The sequence below is a fragment of the Heterodontus francisci genome, chromosome 34 (genome assembly GCF_036365525.1).
Source record: "Heterodontus francisci isolate sHetFra1 chromosome 34, sHetFra1.hap1, whole genome shotgun sequence".
Lineage (NCBI taxonomy): Eukaryota > Metazoa > Chordata > Chondrichthyes > Heterodontiformes > Heterodontidae > Heterodontus > Heterodontus francisci.
Window position 1 is genome coordinate 4,963,920 of NC_090404.1, and position 18,982 is coordinate 4,982,901.

The following is an 18,982-nucleotide window of genomic DNA, read 5'->3' on the forward strand; positions in this document are numbered from 1 at the left end:
TTAAATAATAGGGGATAGTTAAACCAAGAAGTCAGAATTTTTCAGTAAACTAAAACTTAAGGTTTTTACATAATAAAAGTAAAGTAAAAACATTTTAGTTAACCCCCCCTACAAAATAAACTGATGTCAGCACGGGGAAAGCAGCTGATTGGTGAGCAGCTGGGGAGACTTTTTTTTTATTTATGTTGGTCTAATAAATGGAGGCACTGCAGGGCAGCTCAGACTCGTGGAGTGCACATCCTGCTCCATGTGGGAACTCCAGGATCTTCTCATCTCCTTTTCAGGAAGTGCCGTCAGCTGCTGCAGCTCGAGCTCTGGGTTTCAGAGCCTGAGCAGCAATTGACGTCACTGTGGTACTTCCGTGAGACTGAGAGTTTTGTGGATATAGATGTGGTCACTCCGCAGCTTAAATGTATGCAGGCAGAGAGGGAATGGATGACCGCCAGATGGTCAAGAAGGACCAAGCAAGTAGTGCAGGAGTCCCGAGAGTATCCCGCTCACAAACCAGTAATCCATTCTGAATAATGGTGAGAGTGATGGTTCCTCTGAAATGTGCAGCCAGATTTTAATCATTGGCACCACGGCTGGGTCAGCTGTACAGGGGGGCAGGAGGAAGATTGGAAAAGCAATAGTGATAGGAGATTCGATAGTCAGGGGAATGGACAGGCATTTCTATGGCTGTAGATGCGAATACAGGTTGGTATGTTGCTTCCCTAGTGCCAGGGTCAAGGATGTCACTGAGCAGCTGCAGAGCACCTGAGGGAGAGGGGGTTGGGGGGATGGTGAACAGCTAGCAGTCGTAGTCCATATTGGTACTAAGAACATAGGTAGAAAGACAGGTGAGGTTCTCCAGGCAGAATTTAGGGAGCTCGGAAAGAAACTAGCAAGCAGGACCTCAAAAGTAGTAATCTCCAGATCACTCCCAGTTCTTCTTCTTCTTCTTCTTTCGCCTCCTTGTCTCGAGAGACAATGGGTAAGCGCCTAGAGGTGGTCAGTGGTTTGTGGAGCAGCGTCTGGAGTGGCTATAAAGGCCAATTCTCGAGTAACAGGCTCTTCCACAGGTGCTGCAGAAAAATTTGATTGTCGCCGCTGTTACACAGTTGGCTCTCCCCTTGCACTTTTGTCTTTTATCCTGCCAATTGCTAAGTCTCTTCGACTCACCACACTTTAGCCCCGCCTTTATGGCTGCCCGCCAGCTCTGGCGAACGCTGGCAACTGACTCCCACGACTTGTGATCAATGTCACAGGACTTCATGTTGCGTTTGCAGACGTCTTTCAAGCGGAGACATGGATGGCCGGTGGATCTGATACCAGTGGCGAGCTCGCTGTACAATGTGTCTTTGGGGATCCTGCCATCTTCCATGCGGCTCACATGGCCAAGCCATCTCAAGCGCCGCTGACTCAGTAGTGTGTATAAGCTGGGGATGTTGGCCGCCTCAAGTACTTCTGTGTTGGAGATACGGTCCTGCCACCTGATGCCAAGTATTCTCCGGAGGCAGCGAAGATGGAATGAATTGAGACGTCGCTCTTGGCTGACATACGTTGTCCAGGCCTCGCTGCCATAGAGCAAGATACTGAGGACACAGGCCTGATACACTCGGACTTTTGTGTTCCGTGTCAGTGCGCCATTTTCCCGCACTCTCTTAGCCGGTCTGGACATAGCAGTGGAAGCCTTTCCCATGCGCTTGTTGATTTCTGTATCTAGAGACAGGTTACTGGTGATAGTTGAGCCTAGGTACGTGAACTCTTGAACCACTTCCAGAGCGTGGTCGCCAATATTGATGGATGGAGCATTTCTGACGTCCTGCCCCATGATGTTCGCTTTCTTGAGGCTGATGGTTAGGCCAAATTCATTACAGGCAGCCGCAAACCTGTCGATGAGACTCTGCAGGCACTCTTAGGTGTGAGATGTTAAAGCAGCATCATCAGCAAAGAGGAGTTCCCTGATGAGGACTTTCCGTACTTTGGACTTCGCTCTTAGACGTGCAAGGTTGAACAACCTGCCCCCTGATCGTGTGTGGAGGAAAATTCCTTCTTCAGAAGACTTGAACGCATGTGAAAGCAGCAGGGAGAAGAAAATCCCAAAAAACGTGAAAATAAGTATAGAAATAGGAGTGGCTGGACAGATGGTGCAGGAGGGAGGGCTTTAGGTTCTTGGAACATTGGGATCACAGTTTATTTATTTAGAGATACAGCACTGAAACAGGCCCTTCGGCCCACCGAGTCTGTGCCAAGAACCACCCATTTATACTAACCCAACAGTAATCCCATATTCCCTACCACCTACCTACACTGGGGCCAATTTACCATCACCTGCAAACCTTTGGCGGTGGGAGGAAACCGGAGCACCCGGCGAAAACCTACGCGGTCACAGGGAGAACTTGCAAACTCCGCACAGGCAGTACCCAGAATTGAACCCAGGACCCTGGAGCTGTGAGGCTGCGGTGCTAACCACTGCGCCAATGTGCCACTCTGGGGGAGCTGGGACCTGTACAGGGTGGACACATTGCACCCAAACAGAGCAGGTCCGGCAGCATCTGTGGAGAGAGAAGCAGAGTTAACGTTTCAGTCTGTGACCCTTCATCAGAACTGGCAAATGTTAGAAATGGAATAGGTTTTAAGCAAATAAAGCGGGGGTGGGGCAAGAGATAACAAAGGTGATGGTCTTGATAAGACAGAGGGTCACAGAGAACAACTGTGCTCCATGACTTTCTTATCTCAGTTCTGATGAAAAGTCACTGACCTGAAACGTTAACTCTGCTTCTTTCTCCACAGATGCTGGCAGACCTGCTGAGTATTTCCAGCATTTCTTGTTTTTATTTCAGATTTCCAGTATTTTCCTTTCCTTTTAGGGATAAAGCTATCTTAGATCTCGTATTGTATAATGAAGCAGGGTTAATAAGCAATGATATAGTAAAAGATCCACTGGGAAATAGTGATCAGAATACAATTAAATTTCATGTTAAGTTTGAAAGTGACACATTTCAATCACAAACTACAATCTTAGACTTAAAGCCAATTACGAAGGTACGAGAGGAGAACTGACTAAGGTTAATTGGGTAAATAGACTGGAAGTTATGGCGATAAATGAACAGTCGGAAACATTTCAAAAGGGTTCAACAAAAGTACATTCCATTCAAAAATAAAAACCGTCAAGAAAGACCCATCCGTGGCTCACTCAGGAAGTTAAGGAGAGAATGAGACTAAAAGAAGAGACTTACAATGTTGCAAAAAATAGTAGCAAGTCTGAGGATTGGAGTGATTTAGAAACCAGCGAAGGGTCACTAAAAAGATGATAAAAAGGGAAAAACTAGAATGAGAGTAAACTAGCCAACAATATTAGAACAGATTGTAAGAGCTTTTACAAGTACATAAAAAGGAAGAGAGTAGCTGAAGTGGATGTTGGTCCCTTAGAGGCACAGACAGGAGAAATCATCATGGGGAATGAGGAAATGGCGTAGGCATTGAACACTAATGCATCTACTACCTCATTAGCCACTTCTTTTAAGACCCTCGGATGAAGCCCACCAGGACCTGGGGACTTGTCAGTCCACAGCTCCATCAGTTTGCTCAGTATCGTTTCTCTGGTGATTGTAATTTCACCAGGTTCCTCTCTTCCTTCCACCTCCTGATTTACAGCTATTACTGAAATGTTTTTTGTATCCTCTATGTTCATTTCATCTGCCATTTCCTTATTATCAGCTATTAACTCCCCATTCTCACTCTCTAGAGGACCAACAGTCACTTTACTTACTCTTTTCCTTTTTAAATACCTGCAGAAACTCTTGCTATCCGTTTTTACATTTCTAGCTAACTTCCTCTCATACTCTAATTTCTTTCTCCTGATTTACCTATTGTCACTCTCTGCCGTTCTTTATATTCTGACCAATCATCTGACCTGCCACTCATCTTTGCGCAATTATATGCCTTTTTCTTTAAGTTTGATGCTATCCTTAACTTCTTTAGTTAACCAGAGAAGGTGGGTTCTCCCCTTAGAATTTTTCTTTATAGCAGGAATATACTTATCCTGAGTATTCTGAAATTTCCCCTTGAATGTCTGCCACTACTTCTCTATTCATCTATCTCCTAGCCTTGTAATCCAGTTCACTTCAGCTAGCTCAGCTTTCATGCTGACATAGTTGCCCTCATTTATGTTTTAAATACTAGTCTTACTCATTCTTCTTTCAAACTGGATGTAAAATTCAATCATATTGTGGTCGCTGCTACCTAGAGGTGCCTTTACTCTGAGGTCATGAATTAATCCTGTTATATCAGACAGAAGGAGGTTGGTGTCAGGGACTGTGCAGCTGGTTTATAACTTTCGGCCTTTTGGCTAAGATCAAGTGTAGTATCTGTTCTTATCAGTGCTTATTTGATTGAGAAGAGACCATGATCATTGCCTTTTGATCCTGGGGAAGCTTTGAGTAAAATGGCTATAACCAATTTTCGAGCTTCGGGCCAGGGAGTGCGCAACACCGTTCGGGTGGTCGTGAAGGACAAGGAAGGAGATGCACCGGTCGATCGCACCTTCTTCATCAAGAAAATTCTCTTCGATTGCTGCGGATTTCAAGCGACGGACGTCTTCTGCCTGCAGGATTTCCCCAGCAGTGGATACTTCGACGTGACGTTCCGGAACGTGGCGGGATGCATCAAGTTCCTGAAGGCGTTCAAGGAGAAAGGGGACCGGGCGCCACTGTCGATCCTCACAGCGGAGCCGCTCTTCACGCTTCCGTCACAACGGGACCGGGTGGTGACGATTCACCTCTACAACCCCCATGTTCCGGTGGTGGATGTACTCACCTTTCTCGCCAGGTACGTCGAGGTGGCCGGCAGCAGCACTGATGTCAAGGACCCCTTTGGGATCTGGACCAGCAAGCGGCAGGTCAAGGTGACCTTGAAGGTAGATCCCAGTGGAGCCATCATCCACCCTCCCTCCAGCTTCGCTATCGGGGGAGGTCGAGGCTTCTTGGTCTACGCTGGGCAGCCCAGAGTTTGCCGCACCTGTGGCAAATCTGGTCACATGGCAGCCAACTGCAGCACGGTTGTTTGCAAGAACTGCAAGGAGGAAGGCCATCAGACCAAGGACTGTAAGCAGACTAAGTGTTGCAACTTGTGCGGTGCGGCAGGCCATCTCTACAAGACCTGCCCCAAACGTTGTCTCAGCTATGCTCAGGCGGCAAGGTCCAAGGAATGGCTGGGCGAAGGTTCGACGAAGGCGTCCGCTGTTCGAAAGGAGACCAGCAACCTTCTCCGCAGTGAGGAACTTCAACCTGAGAAGGAAGGGGAGGCGGCTGAAACCAACGACCCAGCACCTACCCAGCGCCCGGAAACCCCTCCTCCACAGACAGAATCAATGGAGGAGGAGGCAGCAGATGGACAAACAGATCAGTGGCAAGTGGTCCAGAGGAAAACCACAAAGAAAAAACATCCCAAAGCCACCACCCAAACCAGTGGCAAGAGGAGGCTCTCTTCTGAATCAGACTGCAACAACTCCTCTTCACTGGACGGGGAAATGCTGGAACGACAGCCCCTTCAAAAGAGGCGGCAGAACTCCGAGATGGATGATAAGGCATCCCAGCCCCCGGGCACTGGAAGCTGTGATGGGCCCGGCATGCCCCAACCCCAATGCACCACACGTAACGACGTGGCCAACGCATCTCAGCTCCGGGACACCGGGAGCAAAGACACGTCTGGCGCACCTGAGCTCCGGGAGACCGGGAGCTGTGATGTTTTCGAGGAGGAACAGATGGAAGCAGCTGAGGACAACCCAATCCTCTCTGCCTACAAGACCCCCCCGATGTCACCCGAGCGGCACAAACCCTGCATGAAAAATCAGGAGGGGTTTCTGAGCCCAACCAACGTGAAACTGCTTGCGCATACGATGGGTATGCAGGAACATCCCGAAGGGGAAGGACTGGGACTAGCGAGGACAAATGGTATGGGAAGCAACAACTAATTTTTAGTAAAAAATGGGTGTAAGAATTGCTTCCATTAATGTGCGTAGCATTAAATCGACTACGCGATGTGTTTCAACCTTGGATTACCTTGCCAAGGTCAAAGCCGACCTACTGTTTCTGCAGGAGTGTGGAATACCACACCTCAGCACCTGCAGGCAGTGGTCGCGATGGTGGTCCCACGGGCCATCGATCTGGTCGGGGGGTAATGACTGCCGTTCCTCCGGCCTGGGTATTCTGCTGCGGGGAGGTAACTTCACCATCTCCGAAGTTAAGGAGGTGGTGGGCGGCCGCCTCCTCGTAGCAGACGTGATGTACAACAACGCTCCGCTCCGGTTGATCAACGTGTACGCCCCGGTACAACGCAGCGAGCGGCTGACCGTCTTCCAGCAGCTCCCACTGCTGCTGGCGACGTCCAGGCCGGTCATCCTAGGCGGTGACTTAAACTGCATCATCGATGCGGCTGGACGATCCGGCAGTGACGACAGCAAACTGGACGCTACGTCCAGATTCCTAGTAGAAACAGTTAAGGATGCCAAACTGCACGACGTCTTCAGCAAACCTGCAGACGGAGCGCAGCGCAGATACACATGGTCAAGATCGGACGGGTCTGCCCGTTCCAGGATTGACTTCCTGTTTGTGTCCCGTGCTGTCACGGTCGGATCCACCGACGTCAAGCCGGTGTTCTTCTCCGACCACTGCCTCTTACTGGCCGACTGTCACTTACAGGACGACCAGCGGGTTGGCAGAGGGACGTGGAAGCTCAATGCGACACTGCTAACCCCAGAGAACGTTGAGGAACTCAAAAGGGATTACAAAGGTTGGAGGACCGTGAAACCCCTCTTTGAGTCTCCAGTTCACTGGTGGGAAGCGATCAAGGAGAACATCAAGAGGTTCTTTATCCACAAAGGTGTTCAGAGGGTGAGAGAGAGACAGAGGGAACTGTCCCGACTCCAGAAAATTATGCAAAATCTACTCCGGTTGCAGTCAATGGGGGTCGAGGTCAAGGAGGACCTCCAAGAGGTGAAGAGCCAGCAGGCCTCGCTCTTTGCCAAGGAGGCCTCCAAGATCATCTTCCGGTCCAGAGTCCGCTCCATCGAGCAGGATGAGACGTGCTCGCGTTACTTCTTCCAAAAGGTACACAGAGAGAGCTCTGTTATCAGCAGCCTGAAGGAAGAAGATGGCTCGGTAACGTCTTCGCAGTCCGACATACTAAGGATCAGCAAATCCTTTTATGCTGGGTTGTATGACGCGAAGCCCACAGACAGCAGAGCCTCCCAGTCCTTCCTGTCATCTATCACAGAGGTCCTAGATGACAGCAGGAGGGAGGGACTGGACAAGCCGCTAACTCTGGATGAGCTGACAAAGGCCGTCGAGTCTTTCGAGGCGAGTAAAACTCCCGGGAGCGACGGCTTACCGGTCGAGTTGTACTCGTCCCTGTGGGACTGGGTCGGCCCGGACCTGCTGGAAGTATACGAGAGTATGCTCCTGGCCGGTAGCATGTCAGAATCCATGAGAAAAGGCATCATCACCCTCATTTACAAGCAGAAGGGGGAGAGGGCAGAAATCAGAAATTGGCGGCCCATCTCACTGCTTAATGTTGATTACAAGATTCTGTCCAAAGTCATAGCCAGTCGAGTCAAGTCTGCTCTGGAATTGGTGATTCACCCCGATCAGACCTGTACTGTACCCGGCAGGAAGATCTCTGATAGTCTCGCGCTACTCAGGGATACGATCGCCTACGTACGGGACAGGAGGGTGGACACCTGCCTCATCAGTCTGGACCAGGAGAAGGCTTTTGACAGGATATCGCACACCTACATGATGGACGTGCTTTCCAAAATGGGGTTTGGGGAGGGAATCTGCAATTGGATCCAACTGCTCTACACAAACATCAGTAGCGCAGTGTCAATCAACGGGTGGGAATCTGAAAGTTTCCCGATCAAATCTGGAGTCAGACAGGGCTGTCCTCTGTCCCCGGTCTTGTTTGTTTGCTGTATTGAACCCTTTGCTGAGTCTATTAGGAAGGATGCGAGCATAAGAGGGGTGACAATCCCAGGCAGCGGAGGCACTCAGGTCAAAACCTCCCTGTACATGGATGACGTCGCCGTCTTCTGCTCGGATCCGCTGTCCGTGCGCAGACTGATGAGCATCTGCGACCAGTTCGAACTGGCCTCGGGAGCCAAAGTTAACCACGGCAAGAGCGAGGCCATGTTCTTTGGGAACTGGGCTGACCGATCCTTTGTCCCCTTCACCGTCAGGTCAGATTACCTGAAGGTGCTGGGGATATGGTTCGGAAGTGCCGGGGCGTGCACCAAAACATGGGAGGAGCGAGTAGCCAAGGTACGACAAAAGTTGGGCATGTGGGGGCAGCGATCTCTCTCCATTGTGGGTAAGAACCTGGTCATCAGGTGCGAGGCGCTCACGTTGTTGCTCTACGTGGCGCAGGTCTGGCCCATACCCCACTCCTGCGCCGTGGCAGTCACCCGAGCCATTTTCCGCTTCGTCTGGGGATCTAAAATGGACCGGGTCCGGAGGGACACGATGTTCAAATCTCTGGACAAGGACAGGAAAAATGTACCCAACGTGGCCCTCATCCTGATGACCACCTTCGTGTGCGGCTGCATCAAGCTATGTGTAGATCCCCAGTACGCAAACTCCAAGTGTCACTACGTGCTGAGGTTCTATCTGTCCCCGGTGTTGCGAAGGATGGGCCTGGTCACATTGCCGCGGAACGCACCATGCAGTTGGGCGGCGCCGTACCACCTATCCTTCGTGGAGCAGTTTCTGCGGAAAAACACCTTTGACCACCGGTCCATCAGGCAGTGGTCTGCACGGAATGTCCTCAAGGCCCTACGGGAAAAGGAAACGGTGGATCCTGTCGGATGGTTCCCCGAGCAGACCGTCAAAGTCATTTGGCGGAATGCCTCATCACCAGAACTTTCAAACAAGCACCAAGACGTAGCTTGGCTGGTGGTGAGAAGGGCCCTCCCCGTCAGATCCTTCATGCACACCCGAAGTCTCGCCCCCTCCGCACAGTGCCCCCGCGTTGGCTGTGGTGGGAAAGAGACGGTCGCCCACCTCCTCCTGGAATGTGCCTTTGCAAAGCAGGTGTGGAAAGAGATGCAGTGGTTTTTGTCAAGGTTCATCCCAAGCAGCTCTGTAACACAGGAGTCTGTGCTCTACGGGCTGTTCCCAGGGACGCACACCGAGACAAACATCAACTGCTGCTGGAGGACTATCAATTCGGTGAAAGACGCCCTTTGGTCTGCCCGAAACTTGCTGGTCTTCCAGCGCAAAGAGTTGTCCACCACCGAATGTTGCAGACTGGCACATTCCAAGGTCCAGGACTACGTGCTGAGGGACGCACTAAAGCTTGGGGCAGCCGCAGCAAAGGCTCAATGGGGAAAGACCACAGTGTAAGGTTCCCCCACCAAGCTGGACTGAGGGGCTGGAACCATGGGAAGCCCCTCGAACTGTATCGTTAATATTCTCAATTGCTGTAAATGTAAAACTGTAATTGACATGACAATTGTGAAACGGAAGGTCATGACATTATTGAAAGAAACTGATCTCTTTTGCAATGTTTGTATTTTTTCGTGCTGTTTGGAAACTGTTTGGCAATGTAATTTTTACAGATTTTTATGAATAAAGTATATTTTTGAAAAAAAAAATAAATAACTTTCGGCCTTTTGGCTAAGATCAAGTGTAGTATCTGTTCTTATCAGTGCTTATTTGATTGAGAAGAGACCATGATCATTGCCTTTTGATCCTGGGGAAGCTTTGAGTAAAATGGCTATAACCAATTTTCGAGCTTCGGGCCAGGGAGTGCGCAACACCGTTCGGGTGGTCGTGAAGGACAAGGAAGGAGATGCACCGGTCGATCGCACCTTCTTCATCAAGAAAATTCTATTCGATTGCTGCGGATTTCAAGCGACGGACGTCTTCTGCCTGCAGGATTTCCCCAGCAGTGGATACTTCGACGTGACGTTCCGGAACGTGGCGGGATGTATCAAGCTCCTGAAGGCGTTCAAGGAGAAAGGGAACCGGGCGCCACTGTCGATCCTCACAGCGGAGCCGCTCTTCACGCTTCCGTCACAACGGGACCGGGTGGTGACGATTCACCTCTACAACCCCCATGTTCCGGTGGTGGATGTACTCACCTTTCTCGCCAGGTCCGTCGAGGTGGCCGGCAGCAGCACTGATGTCAAGGACCCCTTTGGCATCTGGACCAGCAAGCGGCAGGTCAAGGTGACCTTGAAGGTAGATCCCAGTGGAGCCATCATCCACCCTCCCTCCAGCTTCGCTATCGGGGGAAGTCGAGGCTTCTTGGTCTACGTTGGGCAGCCCAGAGTTTGCCGCACCTGTGGCAAATCTGGTCACATGGCAGCCAACTGCAGCGCAGTTGTTTGCAAGAACTGCAAGGAGGAAGGCCATCAGACCAAGGACTGTAAGCAGACTAAGTGTTGCAACTTGTGCGGTGCGGCAGGCCATCTCTACAAGACTTGTCCAAAACGTTGCCTCAGCTATGCTCAGGCGGCAAGGTCCAAGGAAAGGCCGGGAGAAGGTTCGACGAAGGCGTCCGCTGTTCAAAAGGAGACCAGCAACCTTCTCCGCAGTGAGGAACTTCAACCTGAGAAGGAAGGGGAGGCGGCTGAAACCAACGACCCAGCACCGACCCAGCGCCCAGAAACCCCTCCTCCACAGACAGAATCAATGGAGGAGGAGGCAGCAGATGGACAAACAGGTCAGTGGCAAGTGGTCCAGAGGAAAACCACAAAGAAAAAACATCCCAAAGCCACCACCCAAACCAGTGGCAAGAGGAGGCTCTCTTCTGAATCAGACTGCAACAACTCCTCTTCACTGGACGGGGAAATGCTGGAACGACAGCCCCTTCAAAAGAGGCGGCAGAACTCCGAGATGGATGATAAAGCATCCCAGCCCCCGGGCACTGGAAGCTGTGATGGGCCCAGCGTGCCCCAACCCCAATGCCCCACACGTAACGAAGTGGCCAACGCATCTCAGCTCTGCGACACCGGGAGCAGAGACACGTCTGGCGCACCTGAGCTCCGGGAGACCGGGAGCTGTGATGTTTTCGAGGAGGAACAGATGGAAGCAGCTCAGGACAACCCAATCCTCTCTGCCTACAAGACCCCCCCGATGTCACCCGAGCGGCACAAACCCTGCATGAAAAATCAGGAGGGGTTTCTGAGCCCAACCAACGTGAAACTGCTTGCGCATACGATGGGTATGCAGGAACATCCCGAAGGGGAAGGACTGGGACTAGCGAGGACAAATGGTATGGGAAGCAACAACTAATTTTTAGTAAAAAATGGGTGTAAGAATTGCTTCCATTAATGTGCGTAGCATTAAATCTACTACGCGATGTGTTTCAACCTTGGATTACCTTGCCAAGGTCAAAGCTGACCTACTGTTTCTGCAGGAGTGTGGAATACCACACCTCAGCACCTACAGGCAGTGGTCGCGATGGTGGTCCCACGGGCCATCGATCTGGTCAGGGGGTAATGATTTCCGTTCCTCCGGCCTGGGTATTCTGCTGCGGGGAGGTAACTTCACCATCTCCGAAGTTAAGGAGGTGGTGGGCGGCCGCCTCCTCGTAGCAGACGTGATGTACAACAACGCTCCGCTCCGGTTGATCAACGTGTACGCCCCAGTACAACGCAGCGAGCGGCTGACCGTCTTCCAGCAGCTCCCACTGCTGCTGCCGACGTCCAGGCCGGTCATCCTAGGCGGTGACTTCAACTGCATCATCGATGCGGCTGGACGATCCGGCAGTGACGACAGCAAACTGGACGCTACGTCCAGATTCCTAGTAGAAACAGTTAAGGATGCCAAACTGCACGACGTCTTCAGCAAACCTGCAGACGGAGCGCAGCGCAGATACACATGGTCAAGATCGGACGGGTCTGCCCGTTCCAGGATTGACTTCCTGTTTGTGTCCCGTGCTGTCACGGTCGGATCCACCGACGTCAAGCCGGTGTTCTTCTCCGACCACTGCCTCTTACTGGCCGACTGTCACTTACAGGACGACCAGCGGGTTGGCAGAGGGACGTGGAAGCTCAATGCGACACTGCTGACCCCAGAGAACGTTGAGGAACTCAAAAGGGATTACAATGGTTGGAGGACCGTGAAACCCCTCTTTGAGTCTCCAGTTCACTGGTGGGAAGCGATCAAGGAGAACATCAAGAGGTTCTTTATCCACAAAGGTGTTCAGAGGGTGAGAGAGAGACAGAGGGAACTGTCCCGACTCCAGAAAATTATGCAAAATCTACTCCGGTTGCAGTCAATGGGGGTCGAGGTCAAGGAGGACCTCCAAGAGGTGAAGAGCCAGCAGGCCTCGCTCTTTGCCAAGGAGGCCTCCAAGATCATCTTCCGGTCCAGAGTCCGCTCCATCGAGCAGGATGAGACGTGCTCGCGTTACTTCTTCCAAAAGGTACAGAGAGAGCTCTGTTATCAGCAGCCTGAAGGAAGAAGATGGCTCGGTAACGTCTTCGCAGTCCGACATACTAAGGATCAGCAAATCCTTTTATGCTGGGCTGTATGACGCGAAGCCCACAGACAGCAGAGCCTCCCAGTCCTTCCTGTCATCTATCACAGAGGTCCTAGATGACAGCAGGAGGGAGAGACTGGACAAGCCGCTAATTCTGGACGAGCTGACAAAGGCCGTCGAGTCTTTCGAGACGAGTAAAACCCCCGGGAGCGACGGCTTACCGGTCGAGTTGTACTCGGCCCTGTGGGACTGGGTCGGCCCGGACCTGCTGGAAGTATACGAGAGTATGCTCCTGGCCGGCAGCATGTCAGAGACCATGAGAAAAGGCATCATCACCCTCATTTACAAGCAGAAGGGGGAGAGGGCAGAAATCAGAAATTGGCGGCCCATCTCACTGCTTAATGTTGATTACAAGATTCTGTCCAAAGTCATAGCCAGTCGAGTCAAGTCTGCTCTGGAGTTGCTGATTCACCCTGATCAGACCTGCACTGTACCCGGCAGGAAGATCTCTGATAGTCTCGCACTACTCAGGGATACGATCGCCTACGTACGGGACAGGAGGGTGGACACCTGCCTCATCAGCCTGGACCAGGAGAAGGCTTTTGACAGGATATCGCACACCTACATGATGGACGTGCTTTCCAAAATGGGGTTTGGGGAGGGAATCTGCAATTGGATCCAACTGCTCTACACAAACATCAGTAGCGCAGTCTCAATCAACGGGTGGGAATCTGAAAGTTTCCCGATCAAATCTGGAGTCAGACAGGGCTGTCCTCTGTCCCCGGTCTTGTTTGTTTGCTGTATTGAACCCTTTGCTGAGTCTATTAGGAAGGATGCGAGCATAAGAGGGGTGACAATCCCAGGCAGCGGAGGCACTCAGGTCAAAACCTCCCTGTACATGGATGACGTCGCCGTCTTCTGCTCGGATCCGCTGTCCGTGCGCAGACTGATGAGCATCTGCGACCAGTTCGAACTGGCCTCGGGAGCCAAAGTTAACCACGGCAAGAGCGAGGCCATGTTCTTTGGGAACTGGGCTGACCGATCCTTTGTCCCCTTCACCGTCAGGTCAGATTACCTGAAGGTGCTGGGGATATGGTTCGGAAGTGCCGGGGCGTGCACCAAAACATGGGAGGAGCGAGTAGCCAAGGTACGACAAAAGTTGGGCATGTGGGGGCAGCGATCTCTCTCCATTGTGGGTAAGAACCTGGTCATCAGGTGCGAGGCGCTCACGTTGTTGCTCTACGTGGCGCAGGTCTGGCCCATACCCCACTCCTGCGCCGTGGCAGTCACCCGAGCCATTTTCCGCTTCGTCTGGGGATCTAAAATGGACCGGGTCCGGAGGGACACGATGTTCAAATCTCTGGACATGGGCGGGAAAAATGTACCCAACGTGGCCCTCATCCTGCTGACCACCTTCGTGTGCGGCTGCATCAAGCTATGTGTAGATCCCCAGTACGCAAACTCCAAGTGTCACTACGTGCTGAGGTTCTATCTGTCCCCGGTGTTGCGAAGGATGGGCCTGGTCACATTGCCGCGGAACGCACCGTGCAGTTGGGCGGCGCCGTACCACCTATCCTTCGTGGAGCAGTTTCTGCGGAAAAACACCTTTGACCACCGGTCCATCAGGCAGTGGTCTGCACGGAATGTCCTCAAGGCCCTACGGGAAAAGGAAACGGTGGATCCTGTCGGATGGTTCCCCGAGCAGATCGTCAAAGTCATTTGGCGGAATGCCTCATCACCAGAACTTTCAAACAAGCACCAAGACGTAGCTTGGTTGGTGGTGAGAAGGGCCCTCCCCGTCAGATCCTTCATGCACACCCGAAGTCTCGCCCCCTCCGCACAGTGCCCCCGCGTTGGCTGTGGTGGGGAAGAGACGGTCGCCCACCTCCTCCTGGAATGTGCCTTTGCAAAGCAGGTGTGGAAAGAGATGCAGTGGTTTTTGTCAAGGTTCATCCCAAGCAGCTCTGTAACACAGGAGTCTGTGCTCTACGGGCTGTTCCCAGGGACGCACACCGAGACAAACATCAACTGCTGCTGGAGGACTATCAATTCGGTGAAAGACGCCCTTTGGTCTGCCCGAAACTTGCTGGTCTTCCAGCGCAAAGAGTTGTCCACCACCGAATGTTGCAGACTGGCACATTCCAAGGTCCAGGACTACGTGCTGAGGGACGCACTAAAGCTTGGGGCAGCCGCAGCAAAGGCTCAATGGGGAAAGACCACAGTGTAAGGTTCCCCCACCAAGCTAGACTGCGGGGCTGGATCCATGGGAAACCCCTCGAACTGTATCGTTAATATTCTCAATTGCTGTAAATGTAAAACTGTAATTGACATGACAATTGTGAAACGGAAGGGTTGGGAAGAAACTCATGACAGTATTGAAGGAAACTGATCTCCCTTGCAATGTTTGTATTTTTTGGTGCTGTTTGGAAACTGTTTGGCAATGTAATTTTTACAGATTTTTATGAATAAAGTATATTTTGGAAATAATAAAAAAAAAGTATCTGTTCTGCTGTAAATGTAAAACTGTAATTGACATGACAATTGTGAAACGGAAGGGTTGGGAAGAAACTCATGACAGTATTGAAGGAAACTGATCTCCCTTGCAATGTTTGTATTTTTTGGTGCTGTTTGGAAACTGTTTGGCAATGTAATTTTTACAGATTTTTATGAATAAAGTATATTTTGGAAATAAAAAAAAATAAAAAAATAACTTTCAGCGGAAAATTGGTGTCAGCGACAATGGGGTTGGCTTATATCAGACAGAAAGAGATTAGTGTCAGTGACTGTGGGGTTGGTTTATATCAGACCAGATAAACTAGTCAGTATTGAAGAGATGGAGAGAACCTGTCCAGTGAACCATGGAGCAGCCAGGTTAACGGCAGTGATTGGAATGATAATGATATCTGTACTCAAAGAAGTGATAGAAAAAGATCTAGAAACTGAAAATATAATAATGAACAGCACAGATTTCAAAAGGGAAGGTGATGCTTGACCAAACTTATTGAATTTTTTGAAGAAGTAACCAAAAGAGTAGACAAGGGTAATGCAGTAGATGTAATATACCAGGATTTTCAATAGGCTTTTCATAAGTTTCCTCTTGGTTACTCTTTACTAAGGTCAGAGCATGTGGAGTCAGTGACCAGGCAGCAGAATGGACAGCAAGCTGGCTACGAACCAGAAAAGAGAGAGTAGTGGTTAAAGGTATTTTCTCAGACTGATGGAAGGTGGGGAGTGGTGTTTCACAGTGATCGGTGCTGGAATCACTGTTGTTTACCATTTACATAAACCATTTGGAGTTGTGATCAGAAAAAACAATTCCAAAATTTGCAGACAACACCAAATTGGGGGATGTGGTTAATACTGACGAAGACTGTGATAGCATCCTTGTAGAATTATTCAGTTGTGTTCAGTAAATAGCCTCATCTTTTAATTTGCTTTCTTGCCTGATTTTTAAAACATTCTTTTGTGGGATATGAGCGTCGCTGACTCGGCCAGCATTTACTGCCCATCTCTAATTGCCCTTGAGAAGGTGGTGGTGAGCTGCCTTCTTGAACCCACTGCAGTCCGTGTGGTGTAAGTACACCCACAGTGCTGTTAGTTCCAGGATTTTGACCCAAGATCGGCGATATAGTTCCAAGTCAGGATAGCGTGTGGCTTGGAGGGAAACGTGCACAAAAGCTAGGAGCAGGAATAGGCCATTCGGCCCCTCGAGTCTGCTTTGCCATTCATTAAGATCATGGCTGATCTGATTGTGGCATTAACTCCACTTTCCTGCCTGCAGAAAACTCCTGACTCCTTTGTCAATCAAAAATCTGTCCAACTTCACCTTGAATATATTCAATGACCCAGCCTCCACTGCTGTCTGGGGAAGAGAATTCCAAATCTAACGACCTGCTGAGAGAAAAAATTGCTCCTCATCTCAGACTTAAATCAGAGACTCCTAGTTCTAGACTCCCCCACAAGAGGAAATATCCTCCCGGCATCGACCCTGTCAAGTCCCCTCAGGATCTTATGTGTTTCAATAAGATCACGTCTCATTCTTCTGAACTCCAATGAACTCAGCCCTTCCTCGTATAACAATCCCTCATCCCAGTACTCAGCCGACTGAACCTTCGCTGAATGGCTTCCACTGCAATTATGTCCTTCCTCTGGTACAGGCTCACTAAGGATCTGCACAGCTGAGGCAGCATTTTGAGCAGCAAATACAGTATACAGTAAATTGAAAGATTTGAATTGAACAAATGAATTGCTGCTTCACCTGGAAGGAATGTTTGGATAGTGAGGAGAGAGGAGGTAAAAGGGCAGGTATTACACCTCCTGTGATTGTATGGGAAGGTGCGTTGGAAGCGAACGAGGTATTAGGGTGATGGAGGATTGGACCTCTGCACTTGCTTAAAACCTATTACATCTCGCTTTTCACTGAAAGAAGGTCACTGACCTGAAACGTTAACTCTGTTTCTCTCGACACAGATGCTGAGTACTTCCGGCACTTTCTGTTCTCATTTCGGAGTTCCAGCATCCGCAGGATTTGGCTCTTATTATTTTAAATGGGTTTACTTTAAATAAGTTAAGACTTACTTTAAGTCGGTAGACTCAACTGTCTTTGTGGAATATCCATCAGAATCATTTTCTGTGCTGTAACCATTCTGCGAAAGTCACACCAGAGGAGCCCCGTGCGCAGGCGCGGGACTGGACGGCATCGTGAGCATGCGCAGTGTCACTTTGATCAGAGCTGTGCGAGTGCTGGAGACGCTTTCGCAGCGGGTGAGAGTCGGCGGGGTGCAGGAGAGGAATGGGGCCGGCGGGTGGATGGGGAGGCTTCAGAAACATCTGGTTCCGGCCGCAAACCCCGAATAGGAACCTCCATGTCCAGCGTTTGTAGCTTTAGGGCGATTTCCCGGGAACAGGCTGCATGTTAACGGCCACCATCTTGGTTGAGCGGGGTGCAGAGCGCATGCGTGGCCATCTTGGTGACGACACAGAGTGGGCGGGGCTTCAGGGTCCCAGTGACTGGAAAAGAAAATCATTGATATAAAAACAAGAAATGCTTGAAAAACTCAGCAGGTCTGGCAGCATCTGTGGGGAGAGAAGCAGAGTTAATGTTTCAGGTCAATGACCCTTCATCAGAACTGGCAAATGTTAGAAATGTAAAAGATTTTAAGCAAGTAAAGCGGGGGTGGGGCAAGAGATAACAAAGGAGAAGGTGTAAATAGCTGACCAGAAGGTCATGGAGCAAAGGCAAACAATATGTTAATGGTGTGTTGAAAGACAAAGCATTAGTACAAACAGGGTGTTAATGGACTGGAAATTAAACAGCCTCAAGCACAAACATGAAAAAGAAACACAGTGGAAGGCACAGTAGAAACAAACTGAACAAACTAAAGTAAACACAAAAAAGAAAAAATAACTAAAAATAAAAGTTAAATGGGGGGTAATAAAACAAGAAATGCTGGAAATCGTCAGCAGGTCTGGCAACATCTGTGGAGAGAAAAGCCGAGTTAACTTTTCAGGTCAGTGACCCTTCATATCCGGCAAATATTAGAAATGTGAAAGGTTATAAGCAAGTAAAGTGGAGGTGGGGCAAGAGATAACAAAGGAGGTGTAGTTAGGACAAGGTCACAGAATAGATAATCAGAAGGTCATGGAGCAAAGGCAAACAATATGTTAATGGTGTGTTGAAAGACAAAGCATTAGTACAAGTAGGGTGTTAACAGATGGAAAATTGAACAGCTGCAAGTACAAACATGAAAAAAAACAGTGGGTAAGCAAACTGAACAAACTAAGATGAAATACAACAAACACAAAAAAAATAAAAAGGAAAAAGTAACGAAAAATAAAAGTAAAATGGGGGGCTGTCATGCTCTGAAATTATTAAACTCAGTGTTCAGTCCGGCAGGCTGTAGTGTGCCTAATCGGTAGATGAGATGCTGTTCCTCGAGCTCGCGTTGATGTTCACTGGAATACTGCAGCAATCCCAGGACAGAGATGTGAGCATGAGAGCAGTAGGGAGTGTTGAAATGGCAAGCAACCAGAAGCTCAGGGTCATATTTTCGGACAGAGCAGAGGTGTTCCACAAAGTGGTCACCTAGTCTGTGTTTGGTCTCCCCAATATAGAGGAGACCACATTGCGAGCAGCGAATACAGTATACTACATTGAAAGAAGTACAAGTAAATCGCTGCTTCACCTGAAAGGAGTTTTGGGACCTTAGATAGTGAGAAGAGAGGAGGGAAATGGGGAGATATTACACCTCCTGCGATTGCAGGGGAGGTGCCATGGAAGGGGATGATGTTGTGGAGGTAATGGAGGAGTGGATGAGGGTGTCGCACAGGGAACGATCCCTTCGGAATGCTGACGGGGAAGGGAGGGGAAGATGTGTTTGGTAGTGGCATCATGCTGGAGGTGGCGAAAATGGCAGAGGATGATCCTTTGGCTATGGAGGCTGATGGGGTGGAAAGTGAGGACAAGGGGAACCCTGTTGTGGTTCTGGGAGGGAGGAGAAGGGGTGAGGCTAGAGGT

The 18,982-nt window shown here is 50.0% G+C and overlaps 1 protein-coding gene and 2 pseudogenes across 2 annotated transcripts in view; 2 read left to right on the top strand and 1 right to left on the bottom strand.

Annotated features, from left to right (window-relative positions):
• LOC137348943 (zinc finger protein 436-like) overlaps positions 1–17,084 on the bottom strand; it is a 36,843-nt gene extending 19,759 nt beyond the window's left edge. Inside the window, exon 1 of one of the 2 annotated variants that reach the window (XM_068014175.1) lies at positions 17,044–17,084. The gene's annotated coding sequence lies outside the window, so the exon portion shown is untranslated. Of the gene's footprint in view, positions 1–16,903 lie in introns of both variants that reach the window. The other variant, XM_068014174.1, reaches the window with a different exon arrangement.
• LOC137349447 (U2 spliceosomal RNA) lies at positions 4,315–4,422 on the top strand (annotated as a pseudogene).
• On the top strand, positions 9,632–9,739 carry LOC137349448 (U2 spliceosomal RNA; annotated as a pseudogene).
• Positions 17,085–18,982: the final 1,898 nt, after the last annotated feature.